Source organism: Triturus cristatus, chromosome 3_2 (genome assembly GCF_964204655.1).
Source record: "Triturus cristatus chromosome 3_2, aTriCri1.1, whole genome shotgun sequence".
Taxonomy (NCBI): domain Eukaryota; kingdom Metazoa; phylum Chordata; class Amphibia; order Caudata; family Salamandridae; genus Triturus; species Triturus cristatus.
This window is the reverse complement of record NC_140584.1, coordinates 483,668,745-483,689,332: the sequence shown is the minus strand read 5'-3', so window position 1 is coordinate 483,689,332 and position 20,588 is coordinate 483,668,745. Positions and strand designations below refer to the sequence as shown.

The 20,588-nt window shown below is 46.8% G+C and overlaps 1 long non-coding RNA gene across 5 annotated transcripts in view; it reads right to left on the bottom strand.

The window, feature by feature from the left end:
• LOC146857571 (uncharacterized) overlaps positions 1 to 11,888 on the bottom strand; it is a 318,627-nt gene extending 306,739 nt beyond the window's left edge. For all 5 annotated transcript variants that reach the window (XR_014979921.1, XR_014979923.1, XR_014979920.1 and 2 more), the window contains exon 1: positions 11,767 to 11,888. This is a non-coding gene — a long non-coding RNA (uncharacterized LOC146857571). The remainder of the gene's footprint in view (positions 1 to 11,766) is intronic.
• Positions 11,889 to 20,588: the final 8,700 nt, after the last annotated feature.

The following is a 20,588-nucleotide window of genomic DNA, read 5'->3' as shown; positions in this document are numbered from 1 at the left end:
GACAGAGTCCTGGCGGCCATTGATCACACCCGATTCACGATAAAGGTCCGCTTCGTGTCCCTTGCGACCAACTTCATGCTCCTCTGGGATGACCAACACGAGCTCACTTACAGAGTCATGGATGGGGAGAAGGCCCTTGCTGAACTGCAACTGCTTGGTAAGGACAACATCTCCGACATTAATGACTTACAAGTCTGAGTCGCGTAGTTGGAGAACAGGGCAGAGGACCTGGAGGGCCACTCCCAGATAAGCAGTGTTTGCCTCCTAGGTCTCCCAGAGGGTGTTGAGGGCTCTGAACCCCATGACTACCTGGACTCATGGTTTTACTCATTCACCCCGGCCTCGGAACTCACCGCTTTCTACTTCTTGGAACAAGTGCACCATATTAAGGCTTGGTGCCCGCCTCCGGGCTCCCCCTCGCGCCCGATGTTGGTGAAACTGCTCCACTTGAGGGACAGAGACACAATACTCCGTGCAGCCAGATTGGCAGGGCCTCTTCAAGTGGAAGACAAGGATGCCATGTTGTTTTCAGATTACACCCGCACCGTCCAACATCAGTGCTCCTCCTTCCTGGAGGTCAAGTGACTTCTTCGACAACAAGGAGTGCAGTACTCACTGTTATTCCCCACCTGTCCCAAGATAATCTTTGACAGGACCACAGTGTTCTTCACTGACCCCAGGGATGCATGAAACTGGGCAGAGCAGCATGTGGGAGGGCCGGGGGGTGGGTCCTGCTGAACGCTCGTAGAGCCCATGAGACCAGCGGAGCAGATGCCAGAGAAAGAGAAGGAGACAGGCCGGAATGTGATGGAGTCCCTCCTCCCCCAGATCTCGCCTACCGGCTCCATCAATCTGGAACAGATCCTAACAAAGACCGTTGGAAGGCCATTTAGGCAGCAGCAAACTTGGTCCCCCACCCAGTGCTCATGGGCGATGACAGGGCCCCACACCTATTCTCTCCTGAGGGAAAAATCCCTCCACTCTGCTGACACCCAATGCGATTCACAGTCTCCGTTGACGGTAACTCCCCAGACAGCTGACACTCTCATCTAGGCACTCATCCAGTGACCTCCATCTAGAGCAAACGCCAGCTGCCACACTACTGTTCGATGACCATCGCTATGGCCGATAAATTTATATTGGACTTTGATGGGCTCTGAATTGTTCTAACTTCTTTCATCCCCCCATGATACTTTAAGGTTCAGCAATGAGCTCCCAGAATTGGTAGTCTATCCATACCCAGTAACAGAAGATTTTCCCTACATTCTCTTCCTACATCACCTCACCACACAGGAGGGCAGGAAATGCATGGCACCCGAGACACAGACAGAGAAGTCCTGCCACAGGTATTACCTGCCCCTGGCACACACCATTTCAGTTAACACATGGCCCCAACCTCTTACATACAATATCTTACCCATAACCTTTGCAGAATGCACACTGCTAGAAAGCGCTATGCTGTTTACTCTTGCATCAATATACAGAAGGCACAGGAGACACACATAACAGAGAAGAAACTCGACCACCTGCGCAAGCATTGGGGGGGGCATATTCTGTGCCATGACATACTTAGCATATGCGCGGGGCAGTTTGTATGGGTCTGCCCTGGAATCCCCTTCTAGGAACTCAACAGAGAGGAAGACAAGAAAGGGTGTTATGTTCTCTTGGAGGGTAGTTTGAATGGGCAGCCCATTCTCCTGGGCATTATTCACGCCCCGATCACTGAGCAAGGTGCTTTTTGACACTCACTCGCTGCTACACTCACACACCGCACAATGCTACCATGTAGTCTGGATACCACTCTTGATCGTTCCCACCCCCCAGTGCCCCGGTCCCCCCCACATGCACAACCAGAACGCTTTCAAGCCTGGACACACCACTGGTCCCTTGCAGACATGTGGCTCACACTTCACCCCACGTCCTGGCTCTACTCCATTCACTCAGCCACACACAACCTGTATGTGTTCCTGGATCGCTTTCTCTGCTCTGCGACACTAGTACCCCTACTTCACCACTGATGATTACCGACCACAATGTGCACAATGGATCTCTGGTGGGCACTTCCCCAGCCCCCTACACCAGCTTAGAGTCTACCACAAGATTGCCTCAAGGATCAGGTGTTCTGGAGAAAACAGGAAGACTGCATCAAGCCGTACTTCACTGAGAACCACAACACAGCATCCTCTAGAATGTGATGCCTTTATGGTGGTCATCCCGGGAGCCTTCATCTGCCAGATAGGTAGGATCTGCAGGACCCTCCAGAGGGACCTAGAGAGACCTGAGACCACGCTGGTAAGCTTAAGTAAGACAGTAGACATTGATCCTGCCCTTACCTTCCAATTAGCGGATGCTAAACTTGCTCACGCATCCCTTTTTAGAAAACCTGCGTAGCTACGATTTTACAGCCTGTGCAGCAAGGATGCATCAGAAGGGGAATTGACCTGGCCGACTCGGCATGGTTCACTCAACAAGACACAGATACCCATCATATCACCGTAATTGTGTCAAATCATGTTGTCACAGTCCGATCTCAGGCAGACATTCTGCAAGCCTTCCATGAATACTACTTGGCACTATATAGCGTTCTGAAACATACGTGCCCGGTCTGTACGGATGGCTTTCTGTTAGGTATCATGCTCCCTTGAGTCCCTGCCGCTATGAGAACTGCTTTGGATGTGGCCAATACAGCCGCGGATGTGAAGCAGGCGATTCGCGACCTAGCCCGCAGTAAAACTCCTGCTCTAGACGGGTTTCCTCTGGAGTACTATTGTACTTCTCTACTCTCCTGTCGCCCAGATTGGCTGCCTTGTATGGAGCGACGTTGAAAGGAGGCATACTCCCTTGCTCCCTATGTGAGGGAGACCCAAAACCAGATAAAGATCCCACACAACTGGCCTCGTATAGACCCATTGCCATAATGACTGCAAGATATTAGGCAAGGCGCTGGCTGCCTGATACGGCCAGATCCTCCCAGGCTTGGTACACTCTGACTAGAATGGGTTTGTCCCGGAACAAAGTACTTCACAGACTCTCCACCACCTCTTTCATGTACAAGCTCAAGTATGAAGAAAGTTCCCATGAGTAGCTTGCCTTATTCTGGACTTGGAGAAGGCATTCAACACCCTAACCTGTTGCTATTTATTTGAAGTACTGGCTCACCTGGGGATGGGGCCTAGGCTTCTGGCCTACACTAAATTATTATACTCCAGTCCAGTCTCCCGTGTATGCCTGTGTTGTTTTATTTAGGCCCCGTTATTTGTACACAGGGGGACCTTGTCCTGAGATTCCCGAGAGGTGTTTCTTGGCACCACCCATCTCCGCTGGCAGGGCCGAGCACCCTGTTATTTAGTAATCCGCCTTTACCACTCTGCTAGCTCAATCAATCAGTGTTTGTATAGCAAGGCTACTCACCCATGAGGTTTTCAAAGTGCGGAAGGGGTGCTGCTGATCCCTCTGGGTGCTGGGGTTCAGTCGAAGAGCCAGGTCTTGAGATCCTTCCTGAATTGGGTCAGCGACGGGAATTGCCTGAGATGGAGAGGCAGGGTGTTCGAGGACTTGGTGGGGAAGTAGGAGAAGGCTCTTCCTCCGGCCCTAGTCTTGCGGATCCATGGGAAGGTGGATGGTAGACGGTGGCACGGGGCCAGTTGGGCAGAGAGGAGTTGTCTGGTAGGTACATGGAATGGGAGGCAGTGGTTCAGTTATGCTGGTCCTGCGTCATGGTGGGCTCGGTAGGTGTGTGTGGGGAGCTTGAAAGTGATTCTTTTGTTGACTGGGAGCCAGTGGAGTTCTTGCAGGTGTTCGGTGTTTTGGCTGCTGCAGGGGATGTTGAGGACCAGTCTGGCTGTGGCGTTTTGAAAATGCTGTAGTTTTCCAGCATTGAATCTTTCATAGATTTGCATGCTTGAATCTTCCCCGTCGTCATGGTATTAGAAATATAGCAATATGAAAGAAAAAAAAAACATGAAAACCAATACAAATGCATTACACTTTGATAACCCAACACCATCATTATATGGTCCAAAAGTCAGCCAATGAGGCGCCAGCCCTGAGATTACAATCCCCAGCAGAGGCGCCATACCTCAGATTTCTAACCGCACGTTGTGTGAGAAAGAGTCTCCCTGAGCTCTGCTCAGTTTTTCTCTCTTTGGTGAACTTTTGACCTGGCTTTCATCTCAGTATTTCTCTGGAAAAGAGGTATTGTTATTTTCTTCATTTGGGAAGATGTCTGAGGGCTCTAAGAAGAGGCCATTCAGACCCTGCAGATCTTGTGGGAAGGCTAGACTGTTCTCTGAGGACCCCCACAAAGATAGTTTATATTGCTTATATCCAAAACATATTCTTAAGGAGTGTAAGCATTGCAGGACTTTCGCTGCCAAAACTCTCAAAGATAGAGAGGCATGTTTGCTTCTGTGGCTACAGAAGAAGAAATCAAGATCAGAATCTGGTTCAGAGGCTGAAGAGGCTCATACTACCCCAAAAAGGAAATCAGGGCCTACAGTTTCAAAAACTGACTCCAGAAAACAGAAGGTCAGTGAATCTAAGGATAAGGGGCCATAATTACCGGCTCCTGAAGGGGTTCCTAAAAAGTCCTCTTCTTCAGTGCCTCACACTCCTCACAAGAAATCTGTGGAGTAAAAGGCCCCGTTGACTGAAAACTCCACTGGTTTAGCTGGGTAAAGTGGGGGGGGGGGGGAGCGGTCCTTTCCAGGCGGCACTATTTTGGGGGCGGCAGCGGCTGCGCTGCACTGGTGGCCCGTGGCAGCACTGCACACGTGTATGAAGTGCAAGCGCACTCCTGTTCAGAATTCATGAGCTTTGCCTGGCACCCCCTTTGTCGTATGCGTTTACCAGCCATGCACGTCTGCAGTGTGTGTTTACCACAGCACGAGGGAGGGTTTTAAGCTTCACTGTGAGCACTGGCTGGGGGCAGGTGGAAGCACAAACAGGGCTCTGGCACCTGCTTGCAAATGCTGCACGCACCACCTAGTATAATGGTGGTGCGGCGCCTGGCGTATCGTCTTTGTGGGTCCCAGGGCCGTCAATCTTGTAGCGCGCGAAAGCACTAGCAATGACGGCCCGGGTCTTCAGTAATATGGAAAGTTGTCTGCATAAGTTCAAAGTAGGTTATTGCGAATGCATCACTTATTCATTAAAAATGAGAGAGGAAATGTTTCTGAGGTGTTACAATTGGAAACTTTACGTGTACACAGTGTTCATCAGAATCGTGGGAGCCCACAATGATTGGCATTTAAGATAAGCCATGTCTGTTAAAGATCTTTCCAGATGTCATCATAAAAGTGTTGAACACTCAGTATTTATATATATTTTCTACGTGGTGCTGGAATAATGTTCAGAGTGGTGGTGCTGCACTCACTGAACTCATATGGATTCTGAAAATGTTCCAAAATTAACAGGTGTCGCAAATGAGCCAGGCCCATTCAGAAGGAGAGACCTAAAAGGGTGTTTTTTTTCTCTCGGAGTTTTATATAGCTCGAACTTGACCGAAGGTATCAGCGCGATTTACAGGAGCACCAGTTGCGTTTCATGTTGACAGATTATTTTAGGCACGGGGAGATTAAGTGATTTGCCCAGAATCACAGGATGTTAAGCTTCCCCGCCGAGACTCGAACCCGGTTCTGTAGTCAGAGGTGTATTTAGGAGCACACTGTCACATATACACTACTGAAGCATGGTGTGGGAGCACACGCGTTTACAGACTCTAAATCATCCATTGAAATGCCCGCTCATTTTGCACATATATACAGTTTTAAAGATACAACTATGTAGTGCACAAACGATAATGTGTGGAAATTGGGATTCATCGATTATTTGTCGTCTGTTTCCGTCACACTTAAGATTTTGAAAGAAGTGCAGTATTGATGCTATCCTGTCTATTTGTATTTTAACATATTATAGGTATTAAAATGTTGTTGTATGTTAGAAGGAAACAACACCCTACAGCCTTTCCTTTCTCAGCAAGACTGTCACTAAGGGGCACATGTATCAAAAACCGTATTTGCGATTCACAAATAACGATTTTTTGAGAATCGCTATTTGAGAATTGCAAAACGGGATGTATTTAAAAATTCGCACATATTTTGCGAATTCTTAATATTCCTTAAATGCGATTAGCAAATTGCGAAATCGCAATTAAGGAATACCTTCCCATTCATTCCTATGGGCCAGGAGGCTCATTAGGAATTAATGGAAAGTCATTCTCCAATTGCGATTCGCAATTTGCCAATCGCAAATTGAGAATAATTTCAAAGGTGCAAGGGTGTCATGATGACACCCTGATGCACCCCTGAAATGAGCATGTGTGCGCATATGGCGCACATACATGCCATAAGGGCATGTATGTGCGCCATATGGCACTTTGAAATATGCCAAAAAGTGAATTTTTCAAACAAATCGCAAATTACCACCAACTTGAAGTTGGTGGTAATTTGCGATTTCTTAAGGAGAAATCGCACAACTTGGGTGCTTGTTACATAGTATTTAAGGAATCGCAATTTGCGATTCCTTAAATGCTTACGCAAAATTAAGGAATCGCAAAATTAGTGATTCCTTAATAATGCGATGCGGAAATGGCTCATACATCGCGTTTTGCGATTTTGTATTCGCAAACGCTGTTTTTTAGCGCATCGCAGCATTTGCGAATACAAAATCGTTTGATACATATGCCCCTAGGTCACTTAAAAGAACCACCAGGCTTTTCTCAGTAAGTGAAAGAAAAGTAGATTCCAGTCTCCACGTTGAAAGATAAAAGAGCAATGTTCCCAAAAACATAGTGTGATATTTGACCTCTGTCTAGGCTGGGCATCATTTTTGTCCAGCCCCTGCGCTGTGAGGAACCCCACCACCACACGCTCTCGTGAGTGGAATCTCGGGACTGGTGGGCGATTGGCTGCAGTCAGAACCCCAACAAAGAACAGGTCGTGTTTGCCGGTACCACTGTGGAGTCTACACAGGAGAGGTAAGAGCTAAGCCTAAACGGGTGACATACATGTGAGAAATATTTAAGACCTGAGGAGCGAGTAAATGCGAGTGGCCTATCCGTACAAACACATCATGTGTACTTTATGGATGCGTGAGTGTAAATTGCAAGTCAAGCTTCAGTCACTGATATACAGCACTATGAATGCCACATTTCTTAAGTGCACCTGTTACAAAACGAGTAAAAATAAGAAATGTTATTATATAGTTGGTGTTTTGTATAATTTTTTTACTGTACAGTGATCTGCAAGACAATCATGGCCAGGTGGGCGCTGAGCACAAAATGAAATGAATTAATTAAGGAGATTATGTTAGTATAAGGCAGTATTTACTCTTGAATCCATTTGATCAGTAAATGATGGACTCCACCTAAGTAAATTGGAAATCATGCACTTTCATTTTTCCTGTGGTGAAGTTTGAGAATTTTACCAACTTCCTTACTTTTCTCTGGTTGGGCGTCCCGATGAGAACGAAAGAGAGAGAGGAGTTCAAAGAAGTGAAAATCACATATGTGAAGCCTTTATAAAAATAAATTAAAACCTTTTACAGTTTCTAAAAAGGCACCAATATTTTAGAACAGTGCTGCAGCCACGGGGCCCTTGATTCGCTGTCACAGTTCCGCAGTGAACGACGGTCATTAAATTATTGACTATGATTCTATTGTATCAGGGGCGTGAAAGGCGCTGTATCGCAATCAGCCTTGTTAACATGTAAGGGTGTGCAGCTCAACCAACCAGGCATGGAGCGAGTTCGGACAGGAGTGCTGCAGAGATGACAGTCTGTATCAAATGCTTGATATGGTTGCAGATGTGTCTTTTATGCAGTGCTTAATTTGTAAAATTTGAAGTGCAGGTGCTCAAATCTTTGTTGGAGGCCACACCTACTTTTTCTTTGGCTCCACCCACTTCCTCCACTGGCTCCTCCCACTCCCGCTATTAGCTCCACCCACATCCTCAACTGGCACTGCGAAAAGTCAGATGAATTTCAGCAAGGGAGCCTGCCTTCCTCATAGTAAGGATTTGATAAGAGGTTCCCCTGCCCTGTGAACATTTTCAAAAAGATTAAATCAAAAGTGCATATAAAGCACAATTTTGGAATAAATTAGATAAAATCACTAATGCATTGAAAAGGGACAATTTCAGTGCTCTATGTGCTAATTTGGGGAAAGGACAATACTAGGGTAGGGTATGCCCTTTTTAATAGAGTCTATGAGATCAAAGATACAATGTTTACATATCTTATGTGACAAAATAAACCAAAATGTTGTGAAAACAAACACTAGTCAAGTCAGAACAGATAAGCTGAATAAAATCATGAAATACACTTGAATGAGTCACTGTCACTTCCAGTGGCGGAAGGGGTTTGGGATTCATAAATAGCAGAGTTAGTATTCCGTTAAAGCGATTACTTTTAGAGAAACAATTAAAAAAGATGATTAACAATTGGGCTTGCTACTATAACTTACTCCCTGGCATGGAGCTATATGTGCATTTATTAGACATTATGAATAGTAAAAAACATGGAACTTAACTGGCGTTTCCAACTGTAGTTCTGTATCATACAGACAAGACAGAGATTAGAAAAGAGGCATATATATTCAAGATATGACTTTTTAATTAACAAAGCACAGAAAAATGTCAACTCCCCCAAAAGTCCTATAGGTACCTAAGTCAAAAGAATAAGTAGTGTCTGCCTGGGCAGTTTGAATTTCTGTATCTCAAGTCATACTAATTAGTGCAAAATGACCATAGTACCATAGAAAATATAAATAAATAAAGACAAAATAACTAAACTAAAATATAGATAAATACAGTCAAATAAATACATGTTCTAAAATGAAAAACGAAAAAGTATTGTCTTATAAAAACAAAATAAATAACATATATAAAATATAACAATAAATATAACATCCAAACAAGGAAGAGACATAAATATAAAAGAAAGACCAAAATTGTGCACAACACATTACATATTTTGCTGTATTAACTTTCAAAGCATAGTAAATCGCAAATGATGACCTGACATAAGCACCCAGGCCAGAAAGCATGGAAATGTCAATCATAGGCATCCATGCCAGCAAGCATGGAAATGTCACACGCAAGCACCCAGCCATAAACTGTGGAAATGTCACACATATGCACCCAGGCCATAAACTGTGGAAATGTCACACATATGCACCCAGCCCATAAACTGTGGAAATGTCACACATAAGCACCCAGGCCATAAACTGTGGAAATGTCACACATATGCACCCAGGCCATAAACCGTGGAAATGTCACACATAAGCACCCAGGCCATAAACCGTGGAAATATCACACATAAGCACCCAGGCCATAAACCGTGGAAATATCACACATAGGCATCCATGCCAGAAAGCATGGAAACGTCACACAAAGGCACCCAGGCCAGAAAGCATGAAAATGGCAAATAAAGGCACCCAAGCCAGTGGCGCTGGAACAATTTTCAGAGTGTTGGTGCTGCCGTCAATGTTACATCACTGAAGTCAAAAGATTGTGAAAAATCCAAACATCACAGTGAGGATAAAGTGATGTGGTCACTGACTAGACTACAATGCAAGCATCATCTTTCGTTCGCACACACCCACACTGCAAGCATAGATGTTCCTAGTGTCTGATGTTGTAGTCACACATACAGCTGCGTATGTTATGTTAAATGGGATTTATAAAGTGCGCAGCTACTCAAGAGAGTGTCCCGGCACTAACGGAACAGTAAGGGCAAGGAAACACATGCATGAGTCAACCATTTACAGCACCAGAGTTCCTCAATGTAGACATCTTGGCAAGCAGAGTCTTTGAAGATGGACGTACTTTTGGAAAACATGTGTTGAGAATTATTATTTTCATCCTAATAGAAGCTAAATTGAGGCAGGAATAATTAAATGAATTCTAAACTATGTTAAAGGACAAAGAGTATTGGGCTATCATTCAAACTAATTAACACAGCGCAAAGGTCATTTTAGCATTGGTGTAGAATGAAGTATATGAACACTGGTTGTTTATTTAGCTGTAGTTTTGTTTAGCGTGAACTAGGTCCATAAAGGTGTCAGAGTGCTTTACGGAGGTCGGACTGTACACATTAGTGCTTATTTACATGCCCCTTGCGCCGAGGTGAGTCACTGCTTTTTCCATATTAAAAGTCACAAATTAGCAAAAAGGGGCTTGTAAATAAACCCCATATTTTTTATGGTTTATATAGTGCAAGTGGTCAGCGAGAGAGAGAAATACACAGACTGAAATGGTTGTAGAAAACTGTAACCTTGACTTGTTTTTCAACTTGGGCTATTTTTCATGTTGGGGTTTAAGCATCTGAACATTTGGACTGCCAGAACATCAGGACGTCAATCTTCAATCCACTGACCTTTTCACATTTTTTCATAATTTCGATTACAACTCCAGGCAACAAGGTTCTGGCTTTGTCTACTCTTCACCTTCACCTCACCTCACCATAAAGTCTATCACAGTTAAAAACACAATCTCCCAAAAACAGCAATTCCACCTTTTAGCACGTGTGGGAACATTTGTGTTTTCTTATTTGTTAACTACAACTTGCAGTGCAATGCATGCTGCTCAACGGAGTCCTCAAGGGAGGCTGTGTGCCTGTGTTTGAACACGTCACAAACACCACTGTTTTTACTTGAATGTGTTGGAAGAGGACACAAGGACTTTTCGAGAACCATCATCTAAGGTAACCCCTGGTGCTTACTTGGTGGTACTTACAGACAGTTACGTACCCGGTTGGTTATTATAATTATACTCGAGTCGTCCGGGGCACTGCCTTTATTTATTACCGTATAGACTGTCACTGTACCTGGTGCTGCTACTGCTGTCTGCCTGCCCTGCCTCAACCCTGGCCTGGCCTCAATATTGTCAGGCTGATGGCTCGTGGGGTAGGATGCGGCCCGAGAGTGCTGGGGCGTGGTGGCAATCGTAAAAAAGATCTCAGCGCGCTGCCTGCTGCACAGCCCCTTAAACATCCGGCGGGCATACTCATACTGGCATTTAACAGGGAGGCAGGCGGCCTCAACCACCGAAGCACACAGGGACTCGGGACGGAGACCGTCACCCGGGCCAGAACCCAGTCCGACCCAGATAGCCACTAAGAAGGCTAACTGTTAAGCAGTAGTAAACTGTTTAGGAGGGGTCATTGGGGAGGATAAGGATACTGCTGAGTTCAAAGGCAGGGCCAGGGCCTTTAACTCTAACACCGGCCGGACGGCCCGGCCCCTTTCATTATAATAATGTGTACGGGCGTCGGCGGCCACTACTTGGCCAAGCCAGGCCAGGCAGAGTGCAGTGAGTAGTCGTGCATGCATAATTGAATGTGAATCTTCATCTTGTGAGGATACTTCAAGGGGCAGGGCCGGCGGGCCTTCTTTAACAACGTAAACCCGACCGGCGGCGACCTGCTGAGACAAGACAGGAGCTCTCAGCAGGAGCATACATTATTCGAATCTTGTGAGGTAGGATCATAGCATGATACGATACTTCAAGGGGCAAGGGCAGCCGCAGGCCTTCCCTTCTTTAACTGTCACCTCTTCAATCTTAACCTATGATGTGATAGTATACATATAAATAATGATGAATATTGCATTAAATAAATGTGGACGGGCCAGGAACAGTGCGTCATGGTGCCGGAGCTACCCCAGTACCCGACATGCCACCACTGAGTGACTTGGCATGTCGCAGGTGGCATGGCGATCGATGGCATGATGTCTGACTGACTGCCAGTTACTTAGTTAGTACTACTTACGGTTACAGTTACACTCCTCGTCGTGGTCAGCTGCGGGGCACTGCCTTTATTAGGTGATAGGCGGGCTGCCTGCCTTCAACCATGGTCGGACTGGCTGAGGCTCTGACTCGTGGGGTGCGAGCGTGCCGGGGCGTGGCATTGGCAAGCAGAAAAAAATCTGCGTGCAGCGCGCACGCCACAACCAATACCCAATGATGTTCCTCCATATGTCTGACACTCCTGCCCAGAGGCCCAGTACTGCTCCCGAGTCCCGCCCAGCGCCAACCACCGGCAACAGTCATAGACTCGCAGGCAGTCCACTGACGGAAAGGGGCGCGCGGCGCGCCCGCCATGATGGCGCCATGTCACTGTCAGTATCAAATTTATGATTGATGAATGCTGAGCTGCAATTGCTTTGCTCCGGACCGGCTCACATTCACAATGCAAAGCAGCACACTAACACTCTGCGCCGACTCTGAGTCACTGTATTGGTAATTATAAACACCTTATCATCATTCATATGTGACGACGTGCAGACGCGTAGACCCGGCCCTGAAAAATAAGTGCCGGTGCTAAGCACCGGAAAGCCCCGGCACAAATTAAGCCCTGCTTTTATGTTATGAGTGACAATCAACTCACTGCAGCAGTCACAGTTCACAATACACTACCACAGGGCACAACACTTCATCTAAACATTTGTTGTACTGTCAGGTAAATTCCAGTTTGTGGCCCAAAAAGATACTCTAGTCGCATGCTGCGTTTTTGGGAATGTGTTCGCGACCCGCCCCAGTGCTCCCCCCAACTTTCCTGCAAACTTTACTGTCATTTTAATAAATTTTACGTCACCCCAGGAATCCCCAAGGGTTGTGAAATGCCCAGATGTCAGCACCTTGATAGATGTTAAACTACCTGGGATTTTCCCATCCTCAAAAGTCTTCATTTTTTTTTTGCTGGGATCAACATCGAAAAAATGTACGAATAAAGGCGCGGAAAAGAAACAGACATTAAAAGGTTAATTAAGGCAAGAAGGGTAGAGACATTGCATTACTTTATGACTCCATACAGAGTTTGGCACAAGCACCGGTCATTGCATGTGCTCACAAAGTCACGGGGATTGGATGTTTCTTGAGCAGGTTTGCCTTTCTAGCTGACACATGTCCTTGGAAAGAGGGTTAAGTATGGGAAAGTTGCATTAGCAGCTTTCTCGATGCGGAGGCCCTGGGCCACTGTGGCGTCCCTCCCACCTTCAAGGAGTAGCCGGGCAGTGGACTTCTTGTGAATAAATATGTGTGAGAGGCCTCGATCCTAATTTCTTTAATACCGGTTGTGGTTTGAAAAGCGTATAAAAAGACGGATGCAGAAATAAATGTTCTATTCTGAAACGTTGTGTGCATTTTATGTTCACTAGCTCCTTGACTCCTGCACCAATTTTGTAATCTGGGCAACATTTACCGTTCTGGGGAAATTGTGAAGTCTGTTGACACTGTAATTGTTTTTGAATTTTACCATGTAGGGTGATTTACATTTACATTAGCTAATGGCTGGGGAGGTTAGAAGAGAGTAGTTCTCGCAGTTTTGACTGTTTAGTCACTGACCTCTGTTACTTCAGCGATACTGGAAGTTATACAGTTCTTTTACAAGGAGTGCAGGCCTTTAGAAGGCATGTGGATGAGAGAGCATGAAACTGCCTGCGCCGTGGGGAAAAATAGGTATATTATATTTTTTTTACTCTTGAAAGTATTGGGGGTTACTTTGGGGGAAAAATTGGCAAAGCAGGGTTGTTTTTGGATAAAATGATTCCTTCCTAAAATGGAACGCCTTGAAGCTGTGGACTTTCTTGCAGCTCCAGCACATGGGGGGGGGGGGAGGGGGGCTAACCTAGTCAGAATGCAAGTGACATTATGGTGTGTGCCATCACAGTCAGTGATGTCACAATGCATGACATCACACGTGGCATCACAAGAAGTAACATCAGATATTATGATCTCACATATTTGTTTTTATTAGGTATATCATGAGTGCATTTAAGCACATTATGAGATTTAACAAATTGGATTTTGCTTTGGGGTTGTGGTAAAAAAGAGGCACAATCCCGATGCAAAATCTGCGTTTCAACTAATTTTACTAATTTTTTAAAATCCTGCCACAAAGAAAATGGCAACAAGGAGAAGCATGTTAGTAGATCTTTTATGATTAATTGGTTACAGAGTCTGCATTTTCAAATATTTTCATAGGGTTAAGACATCTGCTGCAGAGGTGCCGAGTAAATATCAGGGAATAATAATTGGTGAGATAACCCTGGAGGTTAAAATATTCTTGAAGAGATTTCTGTTTGTGTAGTCTCAGATCTGACTCAAAGTAATATAGAAGGTTAATGTTCCTGCAAAGCACATCATGTAATATGCAGATGGCAGAATTGTGTTTTTTCTTTTTAAATGTAGCTAGGTAAGTGGGTTACTGCTTTAAACACAGATCCTTTGGTTACTTGCAGTTCTTAAATACTAAGCCTTTTAATATAGCACAGTGAGCTAAGTAGGATATGTGACTGTTACACCTTTTAACCCTCACTGACTCATGCAACACATCTTGTACACTGATTTACACACTTGCGTGATTTATTGTCAATCTGTATGTTATGTAAATCTCTCTGACACCCTGCATTGGGATTCGAGGTTAGTGTCGGGCATGCAGCACCTCCGCTCCGACTTTTGCTTTCACCTGCCCCCCCTACCTGCCATGGGCGGCAATCTGGAGGATAGCCCCGGGCGCCAGAAGCTCTAGCTACGCACTGGCAAACTCGTTGATGGGAGTAACAGTGTCAACGACGGTTAAGCCGCCGCTGACAGGTATTTCACGACCTGTCGACGACGACGACGACAGCCTCGTCGACGACCGCCATGACAACGGCACCATCGACGACATCGCCGCTGCCGAACTCGTTGACGACGGCCTCATCAATGATGGTTTTCAAGTCACCGAATACACAAAGTTCGTCGAGGACCATGCCCCCACCCCACCCCCAATTACTACAGTATTTCTGCCCCCCCGGGGTGCAGATGGGGCACTAGCCCCTAATCTGCCCCTTCGGGGGGCAGAAAGCCCACTAAGTACCAGGGATTAGTTTTTAGTTTTTTTATAGGGTGGGGGCTGCCCGAAACAGGCACGCCAACGCCCCCACCCACCCACCACCATTACAGCCTTTCTGCCCCCCCTTGGGGGCAGATGGGTCATCAGCCCCCAATCTGCCCCTCTGGGGGGGCAAAAAGCCCACTAGACACCAGGGAATTAAAAAAAAACAAAAAGAGGTGGGGGCTGCCAAAAACGGGCAGGCCCATGCCCCCCCCAATTACTACAGTCTTTCTGCCCCCCGTGGGGCAGATGGGGCATTGGCCCCTAATCTGCCCCTTCGGGGGGCAGAAAGCCCACTAAATACCAGGGATTAGTTTTTAGCTTTTTTATAGGGTGGGGGCTGCCCGAAACGGGCACGCTAATGCCCCCACCCACCCGCCACCATTACAGCCTTTCTGCCGCCCCTTGGGGGCAGATGGGGCATTGGCCCCTAATCTGCCCCTTCGGGGGGGGGGCAGAAAGCCCACTTGACGCCAGGGATTTTTTTCGCGCAATTTTCTTTAGGGTGATGGATTTTATTTAGGGTGGAGGCTGCCCGAAACGGGCATGCCACTGCCCCCCCGCCACCATTACAGCCTTTCTGCCCCCCCGGGGGGCAGATGGGGCAGTAGCCCCCAATCTGCCCCCCCCAGAGGGGCAGAAAGCCCACTATCACCAGGGATTTTTTTGCGCAATTGTTTTTAGGGTGTGGGCTGCCCGAAACGGGCACGCCAATGCCCCCACCCTCCCGCCCACAAAAATGACAGTCTTTCTGCCCCCCAGGAGGCAGATGGGAGCTGTAGCCCCCAATCTGGCCCCCCCTGGGGGGGCACAGAAAGCCCACTAGAAACCATGGATTTTTTTGTTGTATTAGTGTAAGGGTAGGGGCTCCCCAAAATGGGCATGACAATACCCCCACCCCACCCCCAGAGAAACTCCAGTCTTTCCACCCCCCTGGGAGGCTAGTTGGCGGCAGCGGCCCCTGATCTGCCCCCTGGGGTGGCAGAAAGCCCACTAGGCGCCAGCGAGTACGCAGGCTTTTTTTATGCGTGGGGGTGGGGGCTGCCCAAAATGGTCATACCAATGCCCCCACCCCCACAAAAAATATCCACAGTCTTTCTGCCCCTTTAGGGGCATATCGGGATGAAACCCCCTTCCCCGATTCCCCCCCAGGGTGGCAGAAAGCCCACTGGGCTCCGGCTATTTTTTTAGCAATGTGCATACCTGTGGATTTTGGGCCCTAGCGCAGTTGGCACGTAGGCAAACCTAGCAAAACTGTACATTTTTTAAAACTAGACACCAAGGGGATTCCAGGATGGGGTGACATGACTGGCTCTCACCAGGTTCTGTTACCTAGAATCCATTGCAAACCTAAAAATTTGTCCAAAATAACAAATTTTCCTCACATTTCTGTGGTGGAAAGTTCAGGAATCTGCGTGGATCCACAAAATTCCACCCACCCCGCGTTCCCCAAAGTCTTCCGAGAAAAATGGTACCTCACTTGCGTGGGTAGGCCTAGTGCCCGCGTCAGGCAAGGGCCCAAAAGCAATTGAGGAGACATCAAAATTACCTATCACAAAACAACCTGGTTTTGCAAAGGGGGTCCCATGAGTTTTTGGCCCCGGGCTTGGCGGCTATCTAGGGAAACCTACCAAACCCACACAAATCACCTTTTTCACACATTTTTGTGTGGGAAAGTTGTGGCATCACCGGGCTGACACAAATTTCCTACCACCCAGCGTTCCCCCGGGTCTCCCGATAAAAACGGTGCCTCACTCGTGTGGGAGGCCCAGAATGCCCTGCATACCCAGAATGCCCTGCAAACCACAAATTTAGCTGAAAAAATCACCTTTTTCACACATTTTTGTGTGGGAAAGTTGTGGCATCACCGGACTGACACAAATTTCCTACCACCCAGCGTTCCCCCGGGTCTCCCGATAAAAACGGTGCCTCACTCGTGTGGGAGGCCTAAGGACCCGCCACGGGCAAGGGTCCAAAACGTAGTGAGGTGCACTACGTTTAGGACCCTTGCCTGTTGAGGCGCACTATGTTTTGGACCCTTGCCTGTCGCGGGTACTTGGGCCTCCCACACGAGTGAGGCACCGTTTTTATCGGGAGACCCGGGGGAACGCTGGGTGGTGGGGAATTTGTGTCAGCCCGGTGATGCCACAACTTTCCCACACAAAAATGTGTGAAAAAGGTGATTTTTTCAGCTAAATTTGAGGTTTGCAGGGCATTCTGGGTAAGGAAACATTGGGGGATCCATGCAAGCCATACCTCCCTGGAATCCCCCGGGTGTCTAGTTTTCAGAAATGTGTGGGTTTGATAGGTTTCCCTAGGTGGCCGCCGAGCACCGGGCCAAAAACCCAAGTGACCCCCCTTGCAAAACCAGGTCATTTTGAGATAGGCAATTTTCATGTCGCCTCACTACGTTTTGGGCCCTTGCCTGTCGTGGGTACTTGGGCCTCCCACATGAGTGAGGCACCGTTTTTATCGGGAGACCCGGGGGAACGCTGGGTGGTAGGAAATTTGTGTCAGCCCGGTGATGCCACAACTTTCCCAAACAAAAATGAGTGAAAAGGTGATTTTTTCAGCTAAATTTGAGGTTTTGTAGGGCATTCTGGGTAAGGAAACGTTGGGGGATCCACGCAAGCCATACCTCCCTGGAATCCCCGGGTGTCTAGTTTTCAGAAATGTGTGGGTTTGGTAGGTTTCCCTTTGTGGCCGCCGAGCACCGGGCCAAAAACCCAAGTGACCCCCCTTGCAAAACCAGGTCGTTTTGAGGTAGGCAATTTTCATGTCGCCTCACTACGTTTTGGGCCCTTGCCTGTCGCGGGTACTTGGGCCTCCCACACGAGTGAGGCACCGTTTTTATCGGGAGACCCGGGGGAACGCTGGGTGGTAGGAAATTTGTGTCAGCCCAGTGATACCACAACTTTCACACACAAAAATGTGTGAAAAAGGTGATTTTTTCAGCTAAATTTGAGGTTTGTAGGGCATTCTGGGTAAGGAAACGTTGGGGGAATCCACGCAAGCCATACCTCCCTGGAATCCCCCGGGTGTCTAGTTTTCAGAAATGTGTGGGTTTGGTAGGTTTCCCTAGGTGGCCGCCGAGCACCGGGCCAAAAACCCAAGTGACCCCCCTTGCAAAAATTGGAAATTTGTGTCAGGCCGGTGATGCCACAACTTTCCCACACAAAAATGTGTGAAAAAGGTGATTTTTTTCAGCTAAATTTGAGTTTTGCAGGGCATTCTGGGTAAGGAAACGTTGGGGGATCCACGCAAGCTATACCTCCCTGGAATCCCCAGGGTGTCTAGTTTTCAGAAATGTGTGGGTTTAGTAGGTTTCCCTAGGTGCCGGCAGAGCTAGGGTTCAAAAACTACAGCTAGGCACTTTGCCTTTCACTGCGAAATTGAGGTGTGTCCACGATGCGTTTTGCGCCGTTACCTGACGCGTGCACTAGGCCGACCCACACAAGTGAGGTACCATTTTTCTCGGAAGACTTTGGGGAACGCGGGGTGGGTGGAAATTTGTGGATCCACGCAGATTCCAGAACTTTCCACCACAGAAATATGGGGAAAATGTGTATTTTTTGGCAATTTGTTAGGTTTGCAAGGGATTCTGAGTAACAGAACCTGGTGGGAGGCAGTCAAGTCACCCCATCTTAGATTCCCCTGGGTGTCTAGTTTTCAAAAATGTATAGGCTTGCTAGGTTTCCCTAGGTGCCGGCAGAGCTATGGTTCAAAAACTACAATTAGGCACTTTGCCAAAAAAGGGTCATTTTTCACAGCGAAATTGAGGTGTGTCCATGTTGCGTTTTGCTCCGTTTCCTGTTGCGGGCACTAGGCCGACCCACACAAGTGAGGTACCATTTTTCTCTGAAGACTTTGGGGAACGCGGGGTGGGTGGAAATTTGTGGATCCACGCAGATTCCAGACCTTTCCACCAGAGAAATGTAGGGAAAATGCGTTTTTTTTTGGCAATTATTGAGGTTTGCAAGGGATTCTGGGTAACAGAACCTGGTGGGAGGCAGTCAAGTCACCCCATCCTGGATTCCCCTGTGTGTCTAGTTTTCAAAAATGTATAGGTTTGCTAGGTTTCCCTAGGTGCCGGCAGAGCTATGGTTCAAAAACTACAATTAGGCACTTTGCCAAAAAAGGGTCATTTTTCACAGCGAAATTGAGGTGTGTCCATGTTGCGTTTTGCTCCGTTTCCTGTTGCGGGCACTAGGCCGACCCACACAAGTGAGGTACCATTTTTCTCTGAAGACTTTGGGGAACGCGGGGTGGGTGGAAATTTGTGGATCCACGCAGATTCCAGAACTTTCCACCAGAGAAATGTAGGGAAATGCGTTTTTTTTGGCAATTTTTGAGGTTTGCAAGGGATTCTGGGTAACAGAACCTGGTGGGAGGCAGTCAAGTCACCCCATCCTGGATTCCCCTGGGTGTCTAGTTTTCAAAAATGGATAGATTTGCTAGGTTTCCCTAGGTGCCGGCAGAGCTATGGTTCAAAAACTACAGCTAGGCACTTTGCCAAAAAAGGGTCATTTTTCGCTAAGAAATTGAGGTGTGTCCATGTTCCGTTTTGCGCCGTTTCCTGTCGCGGGCACTAGGCTGACCCACACAAGTGAGGTACCATTTTTCACGGAAGACTTTGGGGAACGCGGGGTGGGTGGAAATTTGTGGATCCACGCAGATTCCAGAACTTTCCACCAGATAAATGTGGGGAAAAAGTGTTTTTTTGGCAATTATTTAGGTTTGCAAGGAATTCTGGGTAACAGAACCTGGTGGGAGGCAGTCAAGTCACCCCATCCTGGATTCCCCTGGGTGTCTAGTTTTCAAAAATGTATAGGTTTGTTAGGTTTCCCTAGGTGCCGGCAGAGCTAGGGTAAAAAAACTACAGCTAGGCACTTTGCTAAAAAAGGGTAATTTTGCATTGTGAAAATGTGGTGTGTTCACGTTGGGTTTTGAGCCATTTCCTGTCGTGGGCACTATGCCTACCCCTACAAGTGAGGTACCGTTTTTATCGGGAGACTTAGGGTAATTCAGATTTGTAAGTGAACTGTTATTACCTATTGACTTACGATGCATTTCTGCCTTCCAAATGAAAGACATTGTGTAAAAAAGAAGTCATTCTAAAAAATGACTGATAATTCTCATGCTAGTATGAGTTTTCCCAATTTCGGAAATGTGCAAATATCTACTGTTTCTAAACTCTATATTTTGTTCCCATTTCAGAAATACATAGGTGTCTTTCATACCGATTTTTCCATGTACACATTTTTACAGAATAATTACTATATACCCGGTACATAATAAAAAACCATTGCAAGTTGCTGCTCAGTTTTTGGCTCTGGGTTCGTCGGGTTCTTGGTGAACCTACAAATCCTATATATCCCCACAACCAGTAATGTCCAGCGGATGTAACGGTATATTGCTTTCAAAGAGCTGTTATAATTATAAGAAGTTACAGGTGAAAACGTTGACACAAAAGGCTTTTTTATTCAACAAATGTTCAATTTATCCTATATTTAACTGTTAGTTTCTATAAAAAAACCTTGATGGATCTACACAAATGTCCCCTTGCTGAATTCAGAATTTTGTCTACTTCTCAAAAATGTATAGCTTTCCAGGATCCATTATTGCTTTTGTACCCATTTCTACCATTAACTGGAAAGAGGTCGAAAGCACAAAAAATAGCATAAATAGGCTATGTCCCAGAAAAATGCCAAAAC